Consider the following 26,561-nt stretch of genomic DNA (forward strand, 5'->3'; position numbering starts at 1 on the left):
AAAAAAGAAATCTGGCTACATTCTGTCTGTGCCCTGACTCCCTGAGTAAGGCTGATGTCAAAAGAAATTTGATTTTACAAGTGACATTTCAAAATAGAAAATCAACCAGGCTGCAGTATGATTGTTATTCATTGCTCCTAGTTCCACAGTGATAATGATGAGAAAGATATTTTTTTTTAATATGGAACTTGTCAAGGAATGGAGCATGAGTGAGTTTAAAGCTTTAGAGATCACAGGTAAAGATAAGATCGCTATAAACTGTTAAAGGACCTGTGACATTTAGAGAAACATCTACCCTACACTGGGCCAATAGAAAAGTTACACTTTGAGCAATAGTCCAACCACTGAAGGGTCCAATTTATGAAAATGAACACTCATTTGAAAAGAAAAACCTAAATCATTACACATCCAAAATGGCCACCAAGGGAAGTGTTTTCCAGAGTCATATGTGAAGAAACAGAAAGGCTGCTGAAGCTGTAGTCTAAGAGTACCAAACTACATCTTAGCCTAGCAAGAGAATTTATCAGTATTATCTACATAACATTGACTCTTTTAATCTATAAAATTTAGGGGCAATGGATGCTTACACCAAGGTTTCAGAAAGCCATTGAATCCACTAGTATGGGTCAATGTTGTGTTCCATGGAAAGGCTACACAAGTATCTGAGTAAGTAAGCACTAAAAATATACAAAGTAACTACAGAATAGTCTAGTCTATGCTGCTGCTATAATAAAGTCTGTATTATACAATGGCAGGAGCAAACCTGACAAGTAACTACTGTTTGATTTCTGACAACAATCAACAAAATAAACCTTCCCTCACTTTATGTTGATTTTCTCATTTTTCATAAATCTGACAAATTCATATGTATATTACAGATATTAAATTCAAGATACAAATTATATACACATCTGTTACAAATATTAATGAGTATGTAATAAAATTATTTTCCTCATAGCTTCTGAATGTCACTTTGAATATCTTTATCTATTTCACTTGCTAATCATTTCCAGAAAGTATTGGAATTGGATTGATAGAAGGCTTCATAACAATTCTAACTATTGACTTAAAATTCATGACAAAACATGAGAGCAAGTCACTAAAATGACTGTTGGTAGTTACAGATTAAAGAGAAGCTTTTTCTGTGTGTTAGTATGTGTAATTATTAACTAGTATATGTGTATTCGTATACACTACATATACTATATACACTAATACACATACCCCAAAGTAGATAGACAATGTCATGTGTTGTTGTACACAGTACACATACACATCTACATATCTTACACTTGTGATGTGCTCATCTCTAAAAATATTTGTCTTATTTGTTTTACCTAGCCTAGTAACATCAGAAAATGGATGTCTGGAGTAGTGTTTTATGTCTCTTTGCCTTGCTTTGTCTGCTATTTGTTGTATTTCTTGGCTTGGGGAAGCTGTGACATTTTCTTGTTCAGTATATAACCTATTGGGAATATACGTCTATATTCCTTCCCATACTATGTGTTTTTAAGATAGTCAAATGTGAAAATGCTACCAAGGATTAAAGATAACCATACAAATAGAAAAACACTTAAGAATCCAAATCTATAGATAAAAGACTCCATTCATGTTTACAAGTGCTGGACTATCAATTATAAGACAGAAAGGGTTGAGCATTGACTATGAGCGTGAGTTCCTTGACCTATGTTAGCGTTAAATTGTCTGATAGTTGGGTATGATGATATTCTTTTGCATATTACCTCATTCTTTCACATGATAAATTTGAACTCAACTAAATCCTTCACTTTTAAAGATCTATAAAGTAGATGATAATGAGGTTGATTCCCAGGAAATATTCAATATATATTTGGTATTATGTTTGAGGAGAAACAGTCATGTGGAAAGGATTCTAAAAGACAAGATGAAAAAAATATCTCTCATTAAAAATGAATAAAATGGAAGGAGGCATTAGTAATTAAAATGGCTTAGCACCAATAACTTAAAAACTTTTATGTCTGCATCATAATTTATTCAAAAAACAGTGAGCAAATCAGTAGTCACCACATTTCACCTAAATTTAAAAGAAATTTTACTAATTTAAGAGAAGAAATATGTTTTATTGATGTTACTTCACATACTTGATATAACATTTGATACTTTTCAAAATTAGGTTATTGAACCTAATTAGCTATGTACCCTGTGACTCCAAATGCACTCATAAAATTTGAACAAAGTAGAATTAGGTTGAACGTGCTAACCATGAATATATTCACAGCAATAGCATATATAAGATGATAATAAATTTTCTAGAAAGCTGAGTGGGTTATAAAAGAACAGCTTCATTGATAGATTAATCCAAATCTAGGAACATTAGATATGCGGTTTTTGTGATAAAATGCTACTATACAGCTCAGGAGCAGAAGTGGCTGCCAGTTTGAAATATGTTTCTTACTGAAAAATCCATTGAACAGCTGTTCAATCACAAATAAATCCTTGTCTTTTGTATTATATTTTTATTATGTTTTGTTTTTGTTTATCTCAAACTAGTAGAAAGTCAGATTAATGCAATTACAAGACTTGGGGTCTTCATGCAACCCAACTTTGAATTTTATCAATTGCTCAGTATAATTTGGTTGCTTAAATTACGTATTTTAGTATACATTCAGGTAGATTCTTATAATTTCCAAGACATAATTTACTTCTTAGATTATATATTTTTTATTAAAGTGTATGTCTGTATGTCCATGTTCCATCTGTATGCAGATGCTCATGGAGGCCATGTGGTCAAATCATCCAGACCTATGGAATAGGTAGTTTGGAGACTTACATGGGTCCCAGTACTTAAATTTGGGCCCTCTGAAAGAGCAGTAATCTCTTTTAAGCATGGAGTGATTGCTCCAGCCCAAGTATTTGCTATTCTGTGAGTATAAACTAGTGAGATTTCATTGAAGCAACTAATAGGAACATGGGTGAAAGGTTACAACTTATAAGGATAGAGATCACTCAAAGGCAGCTATAACAACAAAAATCTACCCCATCTCAACATCAGTGATATCTCCTGAAACTGGATACCTGAAGCCCATTTCACAACGTGCAGGTAGTTTGAAATGTCAAGAGTTATCTTTTCCAGGATGTTCAGTTGACCTCTGTCCATTTTAAACACTTCCTCAGGCTTCTGTGTTGTTTATTACCTGAGTCTTAAAAGGGATTACCCACTCTGAAGGAGTTTCCTAGGAAGTTGCTGCACAACACAGCATACAATAAACTCACTAAGTACAAAAGGTTATTTGATATGTTATTCTAAAGGTTCTCAATTGCAATTGGGAAGCTTCTCTCTCTGGTCCCTTGGCAGAGGTGGCATATTGTGGTAGCACCCCACACAAGAACAAACCACTTATGCCATGAATGAAAAAGTAGAGAGACAGCCAAGAGTACCATGCTTCACTTTTGAGTGTATAGCTAGTGACAGAAAGACCTCCCAGTGGGCACTTTGAAGGCTCTATTGCCATCTAATGGCTCTCTAAAGGGACCAAACCTTTACTATGTGGACTTATGACAGATACTGCCTGTCTTTTTCATCTATTTATCGGCCTTTTATCGATAAAAACTTTAAGGCTTTAACACTTAATGCGAGTCCCTCAAAGTCAGAGAAATAGTAAAACTGAATCATCATGTCACTTCTGTCTTTGAGAATCTCTTTCTCTTCTAATGAGCTATGCTGTACTATGCTGCCGGCTCCCCAGTAGATCTAAGATATTTGTGGTAAACAACATTTGTGTTTAGTTGTTTTCTTTTTTAAGACTATAATTTAACTACAGCTGTCTCCCTTCCCTTTCCTCCCTCTAAACGCTCCTAGCTCCTATATATTCCTTTCCACTCTTTTTCAATTTCATGGCCTCTTTCTTCACTAATTGTTATTGCAGATACATGGATACAAACAAGACATTTACACTAGCATCATAAAAAATACAGTGATCACCACTTGTCCCAATGTTGTTCAACATAATATTTGAAGTCTTAGCTGGAACTATAAGACAGGTGACAGTGATAAAGGGAATACCAATATGACAGGAATAAGTCAATCTGAATATTTTAATAAATATATTCAATACAACATTAACATTTAAAAATCATATATTCAGACAAGAACACCCAAAAACTCAAGAAAAAAGTACCATTTTACTATCACCTAAACATTATCTGAAAATAAATCCAACAAAAGGTGTAAAAACTTGAATAAGGAAAACTTTAAGACACTGACTAACTAAATGAAAAATGTTATAAGAAGATGAAAAGAGCTCCCTTGCTCATGGATTGGCAGGATTAATATTGTGGAAAAAATGCCAGTCCTACCAAATGCAACCTACACTTGCTCTTCAATCCTATCCAAATTCCAGTGTGATTCTCACGGAAATTAAACAATCTTGCTTCATGTGGAAACACAAAAGATCTAGGATAGCCAAAATAAAAAGACAAATATCGCAAGCTTTGTCTCATCTGTATTGTTAAGTTTAAATTTTCAACATGTGTGTGACATTTGAAATGCCATGTAGATCATGAAACTACCAATCATGGTGTGTGCAAAGGAGGTAGACAGAATGAACTCATAAAAAGAATATGGAAAAGGAAAGTTATACTGAGGAGGGAAAGTGGAGATCAGGGTAGAGGAGAGATTATGGGAGGGATATAGAACACTAAAGACTTTATGAAAATGACATATGGAGACATACAACTGTAAAAACTTCCTAGAAACAGCATATAATGGAGTTGCCATATACATATATATATATTACTTATATATATGCTTATATCTGTGTGTATGTATGTTATATACTATAACAGGGCAACAATTTCCCTACTAAATACCAGAGATTAAGAGAAAAAAAAACACCAATGGCAGTGAAGATTTACTTATTTTGGAGTTATTGGCCAATGAGGTACATTAGGTCACTAAACATTATAAGTTAGCACCTCGTTCTTGGTTACCCTCCACCACTTGATGATAGAACCTAATTGCTAGTGGAAGGACATGCTTGAATCATATAACATGGATAAATCAAGCTTCTTAGCAAGGTGCTGTACAAGCTACCAGAAGAAAAAGTAACCATTACTCATGCCTCACTATGAGCCCGGTGAGCTACAACGATGAATGGCCTGGAACAGCATACTGACTGGTGCAACAGTGGCACAAGTGTTATAGGAGTAACTAACCAAGCTCTGTTTGGAACTGGGATTGCTTCCACAGGATGATTGATAACTGGAGTCATTATTAGTCTAATAACTTATGACTAGACATACGATAGGTCTAAAAGAGAGCCTAATATTATACTATAAGGACATAGTGTTAAACTGTCCCCTACATACTAATTATTATAGGCATAGATCAAGGCACCTCACGTTTCTTACCTGAGATGCTTCTGTTTGTAGTGGATAGCAATTAACGCTATGGTCTACAACTGGTCAAGGTATAGGGAATAAGAGATTTCAGGATGCTAAACCCTAAAGGGACCGTATATATTACATCCACTACCATTGGCTCTGGGAGTTGGAAAAAGGGGTCAGAAAGGAAGTAAGAGTCTGAAGTAGTCGATGTCAACAGGAAACATTCTTCTATGGATACAGCAGGACAGCGGCACGTGTAAACATACAGCAACTGAGACAGCGCTGCATAACCTGCACAAGCGCAATCTAGGCCAAATTCCATCATGAAAAAAAAAAAAAGAATTGTAGGCACATTGACCCTAAGCCATGAAGTTACTGGTAATTTTCAGCTGCTGAGAGGAGAGACAGTGCAATTTCTGGTAAATTGACCACTCACCAGTGGGAGACTACCCATCCAAGAATATTTCAACAGTGCAAATTCATCTAGAAGGATTTTTTTTTTAAAGAAGAAAGAAACAACAACAAACCACAAAGTTGGGTGGGTAAAGAAGGGCATGAATATAACGGAAAAGGTATAGAGAGAATAAGTATGATTAAAACACAATGTATGATACTTTCAGAGAAATAATTTTAAAAATCAAGTGCAAATATAATATTGCTTTGAATTTATTGGTTGTAACATTTCAGTTTTGGGCTCCGCTATATGTGGCTGGATATTCTGTTCCTCAAGCTACAAGGACTCACAACGGTTTCTGAGTCATTGAGTTTGGAGGAAAATCTTTTCCAGTGTCATACTAATTAGAACTCGGTACATAAGAGCCTGACAGCAGGGCTGCGGAGGTGGCTCAGCAATAAAGAGCAGCAGAGAGATCCAAGATGGCAGCACTGTGTATGTACCTTATCTGAACAGCAGGACAGGGTAGCTGTGAGAACAGAGCAACCAACCGGCCATGAAGTGGCCCCCAAACCCCAAATGTCTATCTTTCTTAGGTGAGACAAGAGCCTACAGTATGGGAAACTCGCAGATCCAACCGCAGCTCACCCGGCTAAACTTTGGAAAAACTTCCCAGCTCCCACCAGTGTGGCCTCAGCTTCAGAAATTCTGGTAACAGGTGACTCAGGTACCCATTCTCCCTGCGCAGACACTTTCCAGACCTCCCCATGAAGTGATGTCCTTCCAGGACAGGGGCACACGGCTCCAGCCTCAGGTTCCCACACAGCAGATACTTTCTGAGTACCTCTGCTCACAGGCCCAATCTGAAACCTTCCTGTGGAGTGGGACATGCTGTTCAAACCTTGGGTTTGTGTTGTCTGAGCACAATAACAACACAGTCTGGGCAGTGGGACCTCATTAACCTTAGAGCAAGAAATTGAATAATGGGGCCACAGAACCTAGGATTTCCCTTGGTGTGATGACAGTTCCTCAGGCTCCTGAGAATCACCAGCCAGTCTGAGACCATTCCCAAGAATATGTGGAGGGCACGTACTGTAACATTCAGCGTCCTGCAGAGGGCTCTTCTCACATCTCCTTTTGCACCACAACCCCCAAAACTCCAGTGGGCAACAGGATCTATAATCCAACATCACAGACAACCAGATGGCTAAAGGCCAGTGTAAAAACACAATCAATAAATACCAAAGTAATGTGGCATCTTCAGAACCCAATTATCAGAAGACAAATAGCCCTGGATCCCCTAACACAACCAAAATTCAAGAAAATGACATTAAATCTATGGTTATGAAAATGATAATGGAGGAAACAAAGGAAATCCTTATAAAATACAAAAAGATACAGGCAAACAGTTTGAGGCTTTTAGAGAGGAAATGAATAAATCACTGAAAGAATGACAGGAAAATACAAGCAAACAGATGAAGGAATTAGACAAATCATATAAAGAAATGGAGGAGAATACAAATAGGTGAAAGAAATCAATAAAACAGTTCAGGGTCTGAAGATGGAAACAGAAGTAATAAAGGAAGCACAAACTGAGGAAACCCTGTACAGGGAACACTTAGGGAAGAAAACAGAAACTAAAGAGGTAAGCATCACCAACAGATCCCAGCACTCAGGAGACAGAGGCACGTGGATTGCTGTGAGTTCGAGGCCAGCCTGGACTACATAGTGAGTCCAGGACAGGAAAGGCTACATAAAGAAACCCTGTCTCAAACAACAACAACAATGACAACAACAAAAACCAAAAAACAAAACAAAACAAACAAACAAACAAAACCAGATTACAGCTCAATTCTGAACACATATGCCCCAAATACAAGGGGACCCACATTCATAAGAGAAATATTATTGAAGCTTAAATCACACATCTAACCACACACATTAATAATGGGAGTCTCCAACACCCCATTCTCATCAATGGACAGACATTTGAGAAAGAAACTAAACAAAGAAATAGTGAAACTCACAGAGGTCATTAATCAAACGGACCTTATAGATGTCTAGGATGTGTCACCGAAACAGAAAAGAGTATACCTTCTTCTCAGCATCTCATGGACCTTCTCCAAAATTGACCATATAATAAGTTGGTCATGAAGCAAGCATACAAGAAAATTAAAATAATCCCTTGTATTTTTATCAGACCACCATGGACTAAGGCTGAATTTCAACAACAATAAAAATAACAAAAAGCCTACACACACATAGAAACTGAACAATGCTTACTCAATAACAACTGTGTCAGAGAAGAAATAAAAAAAGATATTTAAGACTTTCTAGAATTCGATGAAAATGAAGGCACAACATACCTGAACCTATGGAACACAATGAAAGCAATGCTAAGAGGAAAATTCATAGTACTAAATGCATTCATTAAGACATCTCATACAAGCAACTTAATGGAATACCTGAATGCAGTAGATAAAAAAAAGAAGCAGACAAATCCAAGAGGAGTAGACATGCAAAATAATTAAAATCAGGGCTGAATCAATAAATCAGAAAAAACAAAAACAACTCAAAGAATCAATGAAACCAAGAACTGATTCTTTTAGAAAATCAACATGATAGACAACTCTTGACCACACTAACTAAAAGGCAGAGAGAGAGAGTATCCAAATCAACAAAATCAGAAATGAAAAGGGAGACATAACTAACGACCGACACATCAGAAATTCAAATAATTATTAGGTCTTACTTCAAAAGCCTATAATCAACAAAATTTGAAAATCTAAATGCTATAGACAATTTTCTTGATAGATTACACTTACCACATTGAATCAAGATTAGGTAAACGTTTTAAACAGTTGTCTTCTAACCACTAAGGAAATGGAAGCAGTCATCCAAAGTCCCCCAAACAAAAAAAGGCATGAACAGATGGTTTCAGTGAAGAATTCTACCAGACATTCAAAGAAGAGCTAAAAGTCAATACTCTTCAAACTATTCCACAAAACAGAAATATAAGGAGCATTACAAAATTCATTCTGTGAAGCCACAGTCACCTTGATACCTAAAGCACACAAAGACCCTACAAAGAATTGCAGACCAATTTTCCTAATGAATATTGATGCAAAAATACTCAATAAAATACTTGCAAACCAAATCCAAGAGCACATCAAAAACCTCACCCACCATGACCAAGTAGGCCTCATCCCATGCATACAGGCATGGTTCAAAATATGGATTTCCATCAATGTCATCCACTATATAAATACAAACAATAAAAAATGCATGATCATCTCCTTAGATGCTGAAAAAGAATTTGACAAAATGGAATACCCATTCATGTTAAGAGTCATGGAGAGCTCTGGGATACAAGGTACATACCCAAGCATAATAAAGGCTAAACACAGCAAGGCTATAGCTAACATCAAACTATATGGAGAGAAATTAGGGACAAGGTAATGTTGTCCACACTCTCCATATGTCTTTAATATAGGACTTGAAGTCTTAATTAGAGCAATATGACAATTAAAAGGGATATAAATTGGAAAGGAAGAAGTAAAAGTATCACTATTCACAGGTGATACTATATACACAAGTGACTGAAAAAATTCTGTCAAGGAATTCCTACAGCTGATAAACACCTTCAGCAAAGTGGCTGCATACCAAATCATCTAAAAGAAATCAGTAGCCCTCCTGTATACCAAGGACAAACTGGTTGAGAAAGAAATTAGGGAAACAACACCCTTTAAAATAGCCACAAAAAACATAAAATAGCTTGGTCTTACTCCAACCAAACACAAAAGACTTGTATTTTAAAAAACCTTCAAGAGTCTGAAGAAAGAAATTGAAGAAGGTATCAGAAGATAGACAGGTCTCCCAAGCTGAGGGATCAGTACGATTAACATATTAAAAATGTGTGTGTGTGTGTGTGTGTGTGTGTGTGTTGCCATAAAGATTGCATTTAAGTACAAGTGCTTGTCAAGGCCAGGAAAAGGCTTCATATTTCTTGGAGTTGGAGTAAGATTCAGTTGTGATCTACCCAAAATGCCAAAAAAAATTATTTATATTCCTGGAAAGAACAATTCTCAACCTCATATGGAAAATCAAAAAACCAGAATAGCTAAGACAATCTTGTAAAATAAAAGATCTTCTGGAGGTATCTCCATCCCTGATTTTAAGCTGTATTATAAAGCAACAGTAATAAAAATTGCATAGTACTAGCACAGAAACAGGCTGGTGATTCAATGAAATCAAATTGAAGACTCAGAAATAAATTCAAAGAAGCCAAAACCATACAATGGAAAAAACAAAACAAAACAAAACCCACAGCATCTTCAATAAATGATGCTGGTCTAAGTGGATGTCTACTTGTATAAAAATACCAATAGATCCATATTTATAAACCAGCACAAAGCTAAAGTCCAAGTGGATTAAAGACCTCATAAAAGCAGACATACTAAATCTGTTAGAAGAAAAAGTGGAGAAGATCCTTAAACTCATTGGCTCAGGAGACAACTTGCTAAACAGAACACCAACAAGCTCAGGCTCTAAGGTCAACAATTAATACATGTGACCTCATGACTCTGAAAAGTTTTGGTATGGCAAAGGACACTGTCAACAGAAAAGACAACAGCCCACAGACTAGAAAAAGATCTTCACCAACCCACACCCAACAGAGGGCTAATATCGAAAATACATAAAGAACTGAAGAAATTAAACATCACCAAACTAAGTAACTCGATTAAAAATGGAGAGTACAGAACCAAACAGAGAATTCTCAACAGAGGAATATCGAATGGCTGAAAAACACCCAAAGAAATGCTCAACCTCCTTAGTCATCTGAGATTTCATCTTACACCCATCAGAATGGCTAAGATAAAAAAACTCAGGAACAGTCATAGGGGAGGGGAGTAAGGGGAAAATGGGAGGGAGGGAAGAATGGGAGGATACAAGGGATGGGATAACCATTGAGATGTAACAAGAACAAATTAATAAAATAATATATATCTTGGAAAAAAACTCAAGTGACAGCACATGATGGCGAGGATGTGGAGAAAGGGGAACACTTGTTCATTGCTGGTGAGAGTTCAAACTTGTACGTGACTTTGGAAATAAATCTGGCCTTTTTCTTTTCTTTAGAAAACTGGGAATAGTGATTCCTCAAGACCCAGCTATAATCCTCCTGGGCATATACCCCAAAAATGCTCTGCCATACAAGAAAGACATTTGCTCAACAACAATGTTCATAGCAGCTTTGTTTGTAATTGCCAGAATCTGGAAACAACCTAGAATTCCTATCACTGAAGAATGGATAAAGGGATTGTGGCACATTTCCCCAATGGTATACTACTCAGCTATTTATTTATTTATTTATTTTTTAAATTTAATTTTTTTCTCCTTTATTAATTTATTCTTGTTACATCTCAATGGTTATCCCATCCCTTGTATCCTCCCATTCTTCCTTCCCTCCCATTTTCCCCTTATTCCCCTCCCCTATGACTGTTCCTGAGGGGGTTACCTCCCCCTGTATATGTTCATAGGGTATCAAGTCTCTTCTTGGTAACCTGCTGTCCTTCCTCTGAGTGCCACCAGGTCTCCCACTCCAGGGGACATGGTCAAAGGTGAGGCACCAGAGTATGTGAGAAAGTAATATCCCACTCTCCACTCTACTGTGGAGAGTGTTCTGTCCATTGGCTAGATAGAAATCTAGAAGTTGTCAGGAAAATGGGTGGAACTAGAAAAGATCACCCTGAGTGAGGTAACTCAGACCCAGGAAGACATGCATGACATATAGTCATACTCATATTAACCATATAATACTGGATAACCACATACATTCCACAGACCCAAATAAGCTAAATAATAAGGAGAATTCTATGGAGGATACCTCATTCTCATTCAGAAAGGCAAATAGAAGAGGCACCAGAAGTGTTTGAAGACAGGTGAAAGAACAGCAGCCTGTCAGGACTTTTGAAAGTCTCCACCCAGTAGTGGAAGCAGATCCTGAACCTCAGAGCCAAACTTTGAGGGCAGAGCACAAGGAGACTTATGGAAGAGTTAGGAGATAGAAGGACCTGAAGGGGACTGGAGCTCCAGAAGAAGAATAGTAGAGCCAACAAATCTGGGCCCAGGGGGATCTGCAGAGATTGATGCACCAACCAAGGACCATGCATGGAGAAGATCTAGACCTGCTGCTCAGATGAGTTTGATAGATAGCACAATCTCCATGGTCTGAATGTGAGTCTCATAATATGAGGAGCAGGTTCTGGCTTCCCCTGACATGGATTCTGTTGCTCACTTACTGATCACTTTCCTCTGGAAGAGCAGCCTTGCCAGACCACAGGGGACGATGTTGCAGGCAGTCCAGATGAGACCTGATAGGCTGAGGTCAGATGATAGGGAGGAAGACATCCCCTCTCTGAGGACTAGGGTGGAGAGGAAGGATAAGGGGAAGATGAAAGAGAGAGACAGACCAGGAGAGATGAAGGAAGGGGCTATAAATTGGAATGTAAAATGAATAAACTAAAACTAAGCCAATTTTTAAAATGGTTAATAAATGTACAGAATGGGAAAATTTTTTTAAATCTTAGGTTTTTTTAAATAGTTTTATTTGTTGCCATTTCTACTGCTTTGAATGTAAACTTATCATCCCATCTCTAGAATTTCTTTTACAATCTTATTAATGTACACTTCTTAAAGCTATACCCAAGAAGAAGAAAAAATATTACAAAACCATTCTCTCTCTTTTTCTTCTTCTGATAATATGTCATTCTAAAAGCCTGAATGATTTTTTAATTTTATTTTGGATAATGTATGAGTTAAGAATTTTCACTTCAAAGATTCCCCTCAGATACTGACTGAACATGAGTTCATACCTCTGAAATTCCCAGCGTCATTTATAATTTAAAATTCTGAACTCCTATGGAGAATTGAGAAATGGAATTTTGCTTATCTCTTCAGAAAATATCAAATATATCAGACTTATTTCTGGTAGCCTTATCATCAACATTCAGCTATGTTTAGTATCATGACAACACATATAAATTGGAGCTGTCTAGTTATTCTGGTATATATTAACTGTGCATAGAACATACCCATAGAATATTTTAAATAAAATAACCACTGTATTAGGATAGACATAAGAATATAAATAGTGTATAGTCTTTTCAATAGCTACTGGTGCTTACTCAGTTTTAATATTTTTTACCCTGAAGTTATACTGTGGTTTTCTGAAAGCTTACCATCACATTTTGAAACAGAATAGCCAGAGAGTTTCTCAACAACTAAGAATCAGAAAAATTATGGAAATTCTTCTATTTCTTACAAATTGTCTTTAGGTGACACACTGAAAATTCACTTAGGATTATAATTATTGTCCAGGAGTGAAAATTCACATGATCATTTTCAAAACCCATTTGATATGTAAAAATTAACTTTATATACATTATTTCAGTTACTGTTTCTTTATTTTAAAAAGGAGGGACAGAGAGATGGCTAAGAGATTAAGAACAGAAATTGCTGTTGTAGAAGAGCTGAAGTGGTTTCCCAACACAAATTTTGGGTAGATCACAACTGACTCTTATTCCAGTTCCAAGAATTCTAAAGCCTTTTCCTGGCCTTGACAGGCACTTGTACTTAAGTGGAATCTTTATGGCAACACAGACACACACACACACACACACATACACACACACACACACACACACACACACACACACACACATACATACACACACAAATATACAAAAACACACTCACACACACAAACACATACACACAAAACACACAATAGAACACATATAAACATACACTATGCACAAATGCACACATATATAATAAAATATAAAATAATAATTATCTAATGAAAGTAAGTATATAGCATTTATCTATATCGTATTTAAAGTCATTTTTCTATAACAGTAATCATTTTTAACAGAGAGCAATAAAATGTTCTTTATTGAATACTCTGACAAATTCTTGACATAGAAATAAAGTATATTGAATAAATATTTTTTCTAATTTATGTGAAAGCAACATAGGTCCTGGCAGTTTTCCCATTTTATAAAATATCTCATCATACTTTAGTTTTTCCAATGAAGTAAAATTTTTACTTGAGAGGTCTGCTAGAGATCTCTTGCAGTCAGTCACATTTGACAATGACAGTATTTTCTAGTTCATTTTCTTAGCAGTATGCATTAGTATCTTTAAAGTACATAAACTTAAATATATTACTATTAATAAAAGCTTTTTATTAAGTTAATAATATATTGCATTTGGTGGTTTCTTAAAATTGACATTCCCTAATGAATTCAACTGAAGCTACTTTGCCTACGGGAAATGATTGCACAGTCCTGTCAGCTCATTTTTCACTTTAAAGACATGCCTCACATAATAGCACATTTGCCAAATTTTCTTGCTACAATTACTTAGACATTGAGATTTCTTTTGTATAGACACAACTTTTACTTTAAGTGGTCAGCCTGTATGCATGTATTTTACATATCCTCCATCATTTCCACCTTTGTAGAGCTCTTAATTAATGTTCGGAAGCCACACTTAATTACAGGGATGCCAGAGGAGTCTATGTTGGACCTGAGTGATTTGGGAGTAAGAGCGTTTCTTATGTGCATTCCAAGTTTTTAATTAAGCGAAATAACTGTAGATGGAGAAGTGATTTAGTGTCTTTAACCAAACACCCACGTTTTAAAACAAACTTGTAATTTGCATATTCTAAGTGATTTGCATGTGCACAGCTAATGTTTTCCTCTCCCTCCTGATATATTTGAATTCAGGCAAGCAAGCAGGCAGTTAGCACGAGGGCAGCAATGCCAAAGCCCAAAAGAGATCAGCTGTGAGTCTCCATGAACTTCTGCAATGATCTACCAAAGGTTGTGGATCAAAGAAAACATGCATGTCCATAATATGGAAGCTAGTTAATGGGTGTGAGCCAAAATTATTTTATTGAATATAAAGTCATATGTCTCATTGAAGGTATAGGATTTTTATCACTGTATGTGGTTAGATTTGATTATGCATCTATTGTTGAAAATTCTTGAACTAGTTTTTTCTTAAGTGTTATTATTTAATATGGCCCTATAAAGAAACAACAACCAAGTAATAAACTCACACTTTCTTTAAAACTTAATCAAATGAAGTATAGTATGTACATACTTAGTTGTGCATTAAATATTCAACATAACTAGTACAGCACAAAGTAAATCCTAAATAAAAGAATTTTAAATTAATATTAAATAATTGCATTACATTCATAAGATAATTTTTTAGGTAATACTGTCGTTTCAAACTTATCTTCTGAGTGTTTGGGTAGATGACTAACAGGCTCCATAGCTTTAGAAACTGGTTCATTATTAGCCCAAGGGGCATGTCCCACGAAAGCCTTCACTTACCAGGAAACTGAGACAGAGGGGAGGACATTCTAGTGGGACTCTAGATGAGAGAAGCATGGGAGAATGGCAAAGTAGAAGGATCCAGAGGGTCCTAGAAGCCTACAAGTAGAATATTATGATAGGCAGATTTGGGCTCAGGGGTCCCGCTCAAACTAAGGCACCAGCCAAGGACAATACAGGCAGTAAACCATAAACCCCTACCCAGATCTAGACAATGGACAGAACACTCTCCACAGTAGAGTGGAGAGTGGGATATGACTTTCTCACATACTCTGGTGCCTCACCTTTGACCATGTCCCCTGGAGGGGGAGACCTGGTGGCACTCAGAGGAAGGACAGCAGGTTACCAAGAAGAGACTTGATACCCTATGAACATATACAGGGGGAGGTAACCCCCTCAGGAACAGTTATAGGGGAGGGGAATAAGGGGAAAATGGGAGGGAGGGAAGAATGGGAGGATACAAGGGATGGGATAACCATTTAAATATAACAAGAATAAATTAATAAAGGAGAAAAATGAAAAAATATGTTTAGTCATAATGCACGCAGCCAAAGGCTCTTTTCTAAATTATTTTTATTACATGCCTCAAATCTGTCATTAAAATAAAAACATTTAATCATTTTTTCCTTTGTCAATCACACCTTTCAACTATAACATTTGCACACACATTTCTGCTTGTCTTCACTACACTAAAGCCAAATTCATGAATGTTGGTTGGGAGAATCTAAGTTGATTATGGAATTTGAACCCAGTGCTGCTATAAGAGAAGCAAGTGCTTTTATCTACTGAGATATTTATCTTTCTATTCCCAATGAAACGAAAAAAATAAAAACAGGGGGAATAAAAACCAGTCAAACAATGCGCCAATCATTTTTCTGCAGCAGCACTGTGCAACGTAGCCATGTCCTCCATCCCCAAATCCTCTCTTACCTATCCACACCAGCTAAAGGGATTCATTATGAAGAGGGCCTAATTCCTCTTTAGCCTCACTTCCCACCACATGTTCTAGATCTTTCTTCAGTTACACACAGGAGTTTCGAATGATTAATGACATCCCACCTGAGTCTTCATGTGCTGTTGAAAGAGTCCTCAGCAGCAACCTCCCCAACACGCTACCCTCCCAATGCTTACATCTCACCCAAACATGAGCTGTTCACATCCCCTTCAGCACTTCTTGTCTGTGTCAGCAGCTTCTTCAGATTTCTACATCGCTCCATCCTTCCCTTTCCTCACAGCTCTGCGCGGATCTCAGCTCCACAGTGGACCAATCGTCAGCATTCTGTTTACTCCCCCAGTCTTCTCAACATTCCCTTCATAATATGAAAATGTCATGAGGTATTTTTTCTCAGTAATATATATCCTGTTCATAGACGTTTCTACGAACCTGTACCCAGTAATATATGTTGAACAAATAAACGGCTTGTATTTTAAATGAAAATAAAGGGAGCTTTAAAGAAAATAATCCTGTGAATGCAGATTTTTTGTTACAGTTTTACTTCTTTATTGTTGCTACAATAGTTAGTGATATTATAAATATATTTGCAGCTCTTGTTATGTAAACTTGGGAATGATGGAGATATTGTGGAAATAAAGCTGGTGAGTTGATAACATGCTACAGTCTTCCAAAACATATAATATGAATAATTTTAAGCTTTGGAGCATGTCTGTTTAAAAATATTATATCCTAAATAATGCTTTAAGATGGATGATGCAGTCGTACTTTATTTGATGAGTCTAGTAAACAGACAATTTAAAACACAATCCAATTTATTTAGGCTCAAAAATTGCAATTGCTCATTTTTCATCTGTATGTTGGTATTTTGTCATTTTTCTATAAGAAGCATAACCAAACACTACAATAAGCATAGACAGTTTAAATTTGCTTGTTTGGAAAAAAAATTAAAGTGTGGTTAATTACAGATGATAGATTAGCATCCCAAACTGAGAAAAAAAGCTAGTAGTGATTTTATAATATTCTAAGGTACTAAATATAACTAAGAAACTAAAGTTAAAATTTACCACCATATTCTGTTTGAAACAAGGAAATGGAGCAACCTCTGTATGCACACATTCACCTGGGGTCCTTCTCAGAGGTCTTCTTTTCCTTTTTCTATGACAAAGTGTCATCTGTTACCAAAAAAAAGGGGGGGGGGACAGTAAGAAACCTGTATATGTAATGTTTCATACAAAAATGGGAAAAATAGAGGAATATTTATGTACCATATGCATAAGGATGCTAAAAAGGCCTCTCAGAAAATAATAAAAATGATTTTCTATGTGGGAAAAAGAATAAACTTTATAGGACTAGAGAATGAGAGGAATATATCCTTCTATTTCTTTAGTACTAATTTGGCCACAAGGCAACTTTGGTGTTGTTACTTGGATGCTTTCTAGCTTGAGTTTACTGTGTGTGTGTGTGTGTGTGTGTGTGTGTGTGTGTGTGTGTGTGTGTGTGTGTTGGTAGTGACATGTGTGTGTGTGAATACAGGTCTATCTATCATGCCACAGTGCACTTGAGAAATCAGAGAACAACTTTCCAGACTCTGTTCTCTCCTACCACACACATAACACAACTATGCTACAACCACATACATTATGTGGGTTATCAGGCTGCACAGTAAACACTCTACCAGCTTAATCAATTTGCCTTCCCCACACCTTGTTTGATAAGACAAGACATCTCAGGAAGCTTGGACATAGTGACTGCTAAGCAAGCCCCCAGGATCCATGTACAATTGTCCTCTGTTCTCCACATTAGCACCTTGGCATGGGTGAGAAATCCCTCCATACACACACAACAAATAAATAAGCATCATAATAAAATCTAGAAAACAAGGTTTAAATAACTGTTCAAGTAATTTCCTTGCTCCTATCATGAAGAAGGTGGTCTGTTCTGCAAACCTTTTGAAGGTGGAACTCTCCAGTTCTGGACAGCCATTCCACTGACTTTGTTTTGTTATCATCCTATGTGGTGTCATGTGTGCATCTAGTACTAAGGCCCAGGCCCAGAATCTATCTTTAGATGGAAACATGAACTCCACCCATGAACTGCATCTTGGACCATAGTGCCCTGCCTGAATCAGTGCTATGTCAGACACATTAAATAAAATTGTGTCTTAGAGGACCTTGCTCGTTTTCTGGTTGATAGCTAATGAGCTTTCAGTAAGCTGTATTTGTATTAATTAATTGAAGAATAACTCAGTTCTGAAAATGATTTTATTGCATCATTTGACATTTGTAAAAATTTCAGCAGATGGTTAAAAAGTAATGCAAATCTATCAATGAGTCACAAAACAGAAACCTTGATGTGGATATTCAACTTCATTGTGCATTCTTGCATGCATTATGATGAATCATGTGAGCTCTGAGTTGGCGTCAACTGTTTCTTACTTTTTGCCATGAATGGCAATAAGACTTTATCCAGAGTTTGGATATCTGTGATGTCACCTAAAACCACAAGAAAAAAATAAAACAACTATGCAGTAAAGTTTAACACAAGTCCGCAGTGTGCCATTTATAACAAGAGCATTTGACCGCCATGACCCCAGCTTGCTTGAGGATAGTGTTGATGAGGAGCAGCTAAGTCCTGATAATTAGTGATGATGACCCAGTGTTGTGGTGGCTAAAGCAAGCCCTGAGTCAGTGACAACAATTTATGATACATTGTTTTATATTTCTTTCTTTTCCGTGTAAAATAATTGGGATAGTTTTCACAATACTAGTAAAATGTTAGCATGGAGAAACTGATTTCACTGAAGGAAGATAGCAAATAAAGGCAATACAAATGTGTTATAGTGTTTCAAGAAAACTGTATATTGCCCAAACCTTAGGCTCATTGAAAGCCTGTGATGCTGTGTGTGTCTTGCTGATATGCATCTTAATGCACCAGAGGGCCAGTAGTGTTGAATTTGGATGACATACACACATGTATCTAGGTGGTTATGTATTATTACAGTTTTTCCAGAGGGTGTCCCTAGAGGAAACAAGTTCCATAAAAACTACATGGATCTGCCAATTTACAAATTTATTATTACCAAGAAGAGACTTGATACCCTATGAACATATACAGGGGGAGGAAGTCCCCCTCAGTCACAGTCATAGGGGAAGGGAGTAAGGGGAAAATGGGAAGGAGGGAGGAATGGGAGGATACAAGGGAGGGGATAACCATTGAGATGTAATATGAATAAATTAATAAAATAAAATTAAAAAAAAGAAAAAATAAATTTATTGTTAACTCAGAAGGAGATACCATGTCTCAGTTTGAATTTGGTGCCTTGGTTATAGCTTGCTAATTCCGTGATGAGCTCACAACAGCAATGAGATGACCTCAAAAGTGTAGTTCCATGTATCCTGTCATATAGTGCAGGATAGCTACTGTTTCTCAGGGAGGTAAATAAAAGTGGGAAAGTAGAGTAAGTTAAGGAAAAAAATTAAAAAGATAAAAAGAGAAAAATCGAATAAAAAGGCCAACATGAAAACTAAGAAAAATTTCAACAAATGACTGAAAATTCTGAAAGCATGCATGTTAAATCTTGACTGTGTGTAAATTTATTTTCTAGCACAATTATGCTAATTCAAATTCCTTACTCCACATCCTCACCGACACTTGCTAATTATATATTTTTCTTTATTATGGGACCATTCTAACAGTTGCCACGCAGTATCTCAATGGAGTTTGCTTTCTCATTTCTGTGATATTTAATGATGTTTGTCATTTTTTTCTGTTGGCCTTTCATATGTCTATTCATAAAAGAATACTGTGTTAATAGAAAGCATTCACAAACTAAAATCAATGGTAGTTATTCCTTACCTCTTCTAACAGAGAAAAAGGGGGCTTTTTCTCACTGCACCTCACAGCCTTCTTTTCTAGCCCTTCTCTTTTTTCCACAGAAAACCTTTCTCCCAGGGACACCTCCCTCCTCCCTCACTGGCCACACTAGCCTGAGACACAGTGCCTCCCTCACTGCTCATCACAGAGACTCTTACCAAAGATAGGGACTAAATCACAACTACAACCGGGCAATCTGCAGATGTAAGAGACTTTGGAGCATGGAGTCCTAAATGTGAGACCTTAATCAAACCCTGAGGTGTCGGGCATCTATGCTGAAGAAGCAGAAAAGTCTAAGAGCCAGAGAGGGCATGGATGGCTGTAAGAAAACAGAATCCTCAAGACGTAATAGGATAGATAAACATATGGACTCATAAAGACGGTGGCAGCATGCACAAAACCTGTTTGGGGTTAGGCCAGATGAAGGCCCAGTACTGAGAGGGGGTAGGAGAGTAAACAATAAACTATCTACAACTGATATCCATTGGCAAAGTAGAAATTGGATTTTCTCCAATGGAACATCACTAGCTATGTCACCAACACTCTACCCAGGCCCCATGCCAAGGGGCAGTTGAATAGTTGACTAACACAAAATGAACTCATGTTTTTTACTTGTTTGGACTTTTCTGTTTCATTTTGTTTTATTTTGGCATTTTACATTTTATTGTCCTTTTGCTTATATGTTCTGATGTGTGTGTGTGTGTGTGTGTGTGTGTGTGTGTGTGTATGTGTGTGTGTGTGTGTGTGTGTGTGTGTGTGTATCTTTCTGTTTTTATGGGGGACTGTTTTTACAATACATAAAGTTGGACAACAGTTTCTGGGAGGAACTGGAAGAAGAGAAAATGGGATAAAAATATATTGTATAAGAATTATATATTATATATGGAAAAAGAAGACAACACATTCTAATGAGGTATTTTCTCTGTACAGGCATCTGAAAACTTCTTATGAATAATAATAATAAATTAATATTATATATATAAGCAAATACCTAGAATAACCTCTCTCCAAGTATACATTATTATTTTAGATTATTTTAAGGGTAAACACATTACTGATATTTTAGTTTTTCTAATTAGAGTTCGAATAGGAGTCATAACTTGCTAAAAATAGGACTATGATGCTTAAGAAATACAGTTTAGATACTTCATGAAAATAAGCATACTAGTGGAACTTTAACTTCTTCCTTTCCTATTTGTATCCTCTTGATCTTCTTTAGCTCTCTTATTGCTCAAGGTAGGTCTTCAAGGACTGTATTGAAGAGAAATGGAAAGAGTGGACAGCCTTGTCGTGTCCCTGATTTCAGTGGGATTGATTTAACTTTCTTCTCCCCATTTAGTTTGGTGTTGCCTGTAGGCTTGCTGTATACTGCTTTTACTGTGTTTAGGTATGTGCCTTGTATCCCCTATCTCTCTCAGACTTTTAGCACGAAAGGGTATTGCACTACTTCTGTTCATACAATGAGCAGAGAAGCAGCTCTAATTGCTCTGTACATCCAGCAAACCTCATACAATTATAATGTTAGAACTGTATGATGCTTGTGAGAAACTATGTTTTCAGAACAAAAGAACCAGACCCTGATGCTGGTTCAGACCTGAGAGGATTCATTCCTCTCATCATGCTACATGCTGACATTCTGCATCCTCCTTGTTGTTCCAGCTCCAGGCACCTCAGTTGCTATTACCCATCAGAATTGGACAGCTTCCCAGACAGCATTGTAGAAAACTTCTGGTCCCAGTTGGTCTAGCATTTCAGTCTGACCCACACAGGACTCCTAATAAGCCTAAAATCTCTCAACATTTAGAGAATGGACCACAGATGAAATCCCTGGCTTGATTAAACACTTTACCCAATTTTTTTCCAGGGGGTGGCACCTTCTAAGGTATTATTCACTCCAAATCAGCCCGAAGAAACCTGAAGAGAATGGCATCTCATTTCCTCTAAGGGAGTTTGGGTAGGTTTCTGTTTGCTATTTTGGTCTACATATGTTTATGTTTATTGGGAGGTAGTTATAAATTATTATTGGTCTTATATAGATAGAAAATTAGGTTGGATTCTGGGAAGTCTCTCTTTTCCTTTATCTTTCTTTCACAGGTAAGGAGATAGGAGCTGAAAAGAAAGAAAGAGGGATATAGAAATATAGAGGGAGGATAGAACAAAAGGTAGATGATTGAACCTACTCCTTAACTCAAGGCCTTGTTACTTACAAAGTAGTTTTTTTTAATTCATTGTTATAGAATTTTGTATATTGATGTAAATCATCATCATGTCAACAATTAGTCTAATTTTATCACAAGAATATATATCCTAGGTCTAACAAATAGATATATAAGGTAAATATTTAAATAAGGTCTTCAAAAGCCTCAGAGACCTACAGAATATAGCATTTAAAGATGTTTTTTCTTTTCTAAAGATTCTTTGACAAGAAAAGTTAACTCTTGGCTACACCTAGACTACCTCAAAGAAGATGATGAGCATCAAAGAACCTCCATATGGAGATAGCTTTAAATGTGGCAAACCAGCCACTGTGCAAAATGTCCTTGTTTCTCCCACAGGCAGAATTCTGCCTAAAAGTGGGCAAGCTTAGATGGAGGCAGAGTGAACAACTGAACTGTGCCAGTACAGGGTAAATACTCAATAGTTCCTGCCTCACAAATAAGTCTGGCAGAAATATTGGGCTAGAAGGCCAAAAATGATGCTCTAACATTATAGAGAGTGTTGGATGACTGTTTAGGCAGTAAATTGTCTCAGTCATTTTTTCATTTTGGAAGCTGCTAACCTGCACTACCGGTTCACTCAGGCATTTACGTTTTATTCCTTTCCAAGTCTTTGGTGGGGCCTGAAGACCAGATAGTTTTGTCTTACAATCAAATTTAATTGGTTAGGGGATAAGATCTTTTTTAGATCAAGATAGGTGATTTTAGTTAATAGAGATGAGCTATGATAGATATTGATTTTCATTCAGAAATTTAGACCCAACAAAAAGTGAAAGATGTTTACTTCAAGTTTGACAAAACCAATAGACAAATTACTATTAATGTAACATTTATATAACTCATGATTGTCTCATGGTTCTTCCTGCTGTATGTAGTTTATTGAATTCACGTGTAAAAAAATAAATGTATATTTTAAAAAATAATAAAATAAATTTTAAAAGAAAATCAGCATACTAAATAAAGAACGAGACATGGTTGTGACAAATATTAGATGAATGTGAATTTTTCCTATCTCTAAAATATTTATAAACACAAGGATGCATAGAAATTACTCCAGGGAGATTCTAACTCCTGTTGTCTGGCAGAATACAAAGAAAGATAATCTTTCCTAATATTGATTAAAAAAACACTAAGGCAGCAAAGTAAGTGAATCCATCAAAATTGAGAAAATTTCAGCAATATTTTGATATGCTTTAAATATTCATGAATAAGGTAACAATAAAAACATGTTTTGCCTTCCAAAAGTCATTTTTACAGCAATCTCCTGCCCTCTGGAACATAAGGTCAATTGCTTTTGTTTCATTAATTTTAAAGCACAGTGAATGTGTTCTTTGGGGGCTCACTGAAAACCTTGAGATACTCTTAAGAAGTTTAATCATTTTTTCTAGATTCTTCCTTCTCACATAAGTACAGTGTTTTGTCCAGGGCTTGAATGGTGGTCCAGGGACACCACATGAACTGACAATCAAGGAAGCTATCATCGCGTTTAACCCAAAACCAAAAGAGATTTACAAAACTGGAAACTAATACCATTATGCATATTATTTTTATTTTGAAAATGTAGTTGCTTTCACAATGTACATGATATATATGCCAACATCTAATAGGATGGTCATTGCTCTTGTGGATAAATGAAAAAAATTGCTGTTTTTTAGTTTTAATTTTTAATTTGTGCTTTTTAATTGTTTTGGGGACAGATATAACTATCAATACATGTGATTATTTTTATTGTATTATATTTATTTAATATTTTGTGTGGGAATTTCTACACACTCCAACACATGTGTGGAGACCAGAGAACAATTTGTTAATATTTGGTTCTCTCCTTCCACCTCTGAATTCCAGGGATAAAGTCAAGTGATCAGGCATGGTGGCAAGCACCTTTTAACTCACTGAGCCATCTCTTTGGCTTGAAATTTAAAGATAATGTTATTTAAAACATATTCTTTAGCAATTTAACATATACATTCATTATTTTATGCCATTTTCACCATGCTGTACAATAGATCACTGAAACTTCTTTTCCCCATCTGAGTCTTTTTCTTTTTTAAAGATTTATTTAATTATTATTATGTATACAGTGTTCTGCCTGCATGTACACCAGCAGGCCAGAAGAAGGCATCAGATCACATTAAAGATGGTTGTGAGCCACCATGTGGTTGCTGAGAATTGAACTCAGGACCTCTGGAAGAGCAGGCAGCACTCTTAACCACTGAGCCTTCTCTCCAGCCCCCTGAGTCTTTTTATATAATGAGAAATCGCTTCCTTCTCCCCATCAGCTTCTTTACCCCATCCCTTTTTTCTTTTTTATATCTTTAACCTGCTTCTGTTTTGACTAATAATTTATGGGTGGGTATTCAATATCATTTATTCATGATAATAAACATTTCCCTGACTGAGTATTGCCTGTTTGTTTTATTTCTTGAATTGTTTATAACATTTTTCTAACTTTTGAAGTATTTATTTGACTATGTATCTTTACTTATCTTTTTCAACACATCCTATTTCTTTTATATAGATTTACTTTACTGTTTCTCATTCCTGGGGCTAGAAGTGCTATAATTTATTTTAATTTATTTTTATCTTATTTTTGGTTTTTAGGAGACAGATGTTCTGGAATCACTTTGTTGACCAGGTTGGCCTCAAACTCACAGTGATCTGTTGGCCCTTGCCTCCCAAGTGCTGAGATTAAATGCATAAACTTACATGTATTATATCTTATTTTAGGTAAATATAAATATAATTCCTTAAGAATTTTTTAACTGGAATGTCTTTCAAAATGGTAATTCTCAAACATCACATCTACTGTCCTTATTCATTTTTGCCACTAAGTGAAGAATGTTTTTGAAAGTATTTATTTTGTCATGTAGAAAACCTATAATGTAAATAAAGACTAATGGCATATATTTAAACAGATTATAATTTTAAAATGAGTTTTTAAAACTACACTAGTAAATGTACTATATACTAATTCAATTGTAATCTCAGATAATTTCGCATTAGCACAGTTTTAGTTACATGCTTAGTATTTTCTCTGTGTGAACACCCTTGAGTCAGAGGCCACTTTGCAAAGGTTGGTTCTCTTCTTGTCCTGTGTTGTTCCAAAGGATCAAACTCAGCTTTCTAGCCTTAGGGGCAAGTAGCTTTATCAACTGAGGTATCTTACTAGCCCATATTTTAAAGTCTTTCCTGAGTTACATTATGCATGGATACACACACACACACACACACACACACACACACACACACACACACACACACACATACACACACACACACACACAAATATATATATATATATATATATATATATATATATATATATATATATATATAATCTGTGTTCCAAGAATAATAATAACGTCACTTCCTGTCTTTCTCAGTACTCACCACAAAGTAGAATAATACAAAAATACAGCAAGGTCTGTGCTTGCACTTCTCCTTATACCCTTTATTTTCCGTTATTTAAACTCCTGACTCCATAGTTAGAAAGAAGTAGCACTAAACAGTGTTAAAATGTATGAATATCATAAAGATTCATTTCATAGTTCTATAAAAGACACAAGAAAAATTAGGGTGTAGTAATTTTTATTGAGTCTGTGGAGGAACTAATTCAAGACAGGTTTAGAAAAAGAATTATACAAGAGAGGTAGAAGATAACAGGAAAAATCAGTACATAAAACATTCTACTTAGTTGTGTTTGTTTGCTAAACACATTTAGAAAATAAAGTGCATGGCATTCATTCTGTAATTGTATTATTATGGAGTAAAAATCTAAAATTAAGAATAAAACTGACGAAACTTAATAAAGTGAATTAAATTCATGGTAATGAATGATATGAGAAAAATACTTATTATTTCAATATTTATTAGTGATATATTTCAAGACATTTCCAATGTATACAAACAGGTCTATCTAAAGTTATAATGCTTATGTTAATTTCAGTTGAGTTAGCAACCATTTCTTTTACTACTTCTAATATAGAATAAATATCTGAAGTTTATATAATTATTGACTACATATGGGTAAACAGCTTTAATTTATTTATATTGATGAAGCTTATGTTGTGACTTCAAATTTATACTTTGTACAAAATATTTTTAAATAATACAATTTATTTTCTAACTTAATGTTAGTGATATCTATAGGGAAAATAGTTAAGTGTTGAGCGTTGATTATTTTGTTTCTGCAGCCTGCCAAAGCTTGCATGTTCATCTTGAATATAAAGGTAGTAGTGTATTTATGATTAGATAAAAGATTAATTATCGAAATTTTTCAATTGTAAAAGAGCAGTTGTGAATTTTTGCCATTGGGCTTTTTTTTTCCTAATAATTGATGAGCAGATATAAAC

The sequence above is a fragment of the Acomys minous genome (assembly GCF_964271855.1).
Source record: "Acomys minous genome assembly, chromosome: 3".
NCBI lineage: Eukaryota > Metazoa > Chordata > Mammalia > Rodentia > Muridae > Acomys > Acomys minous.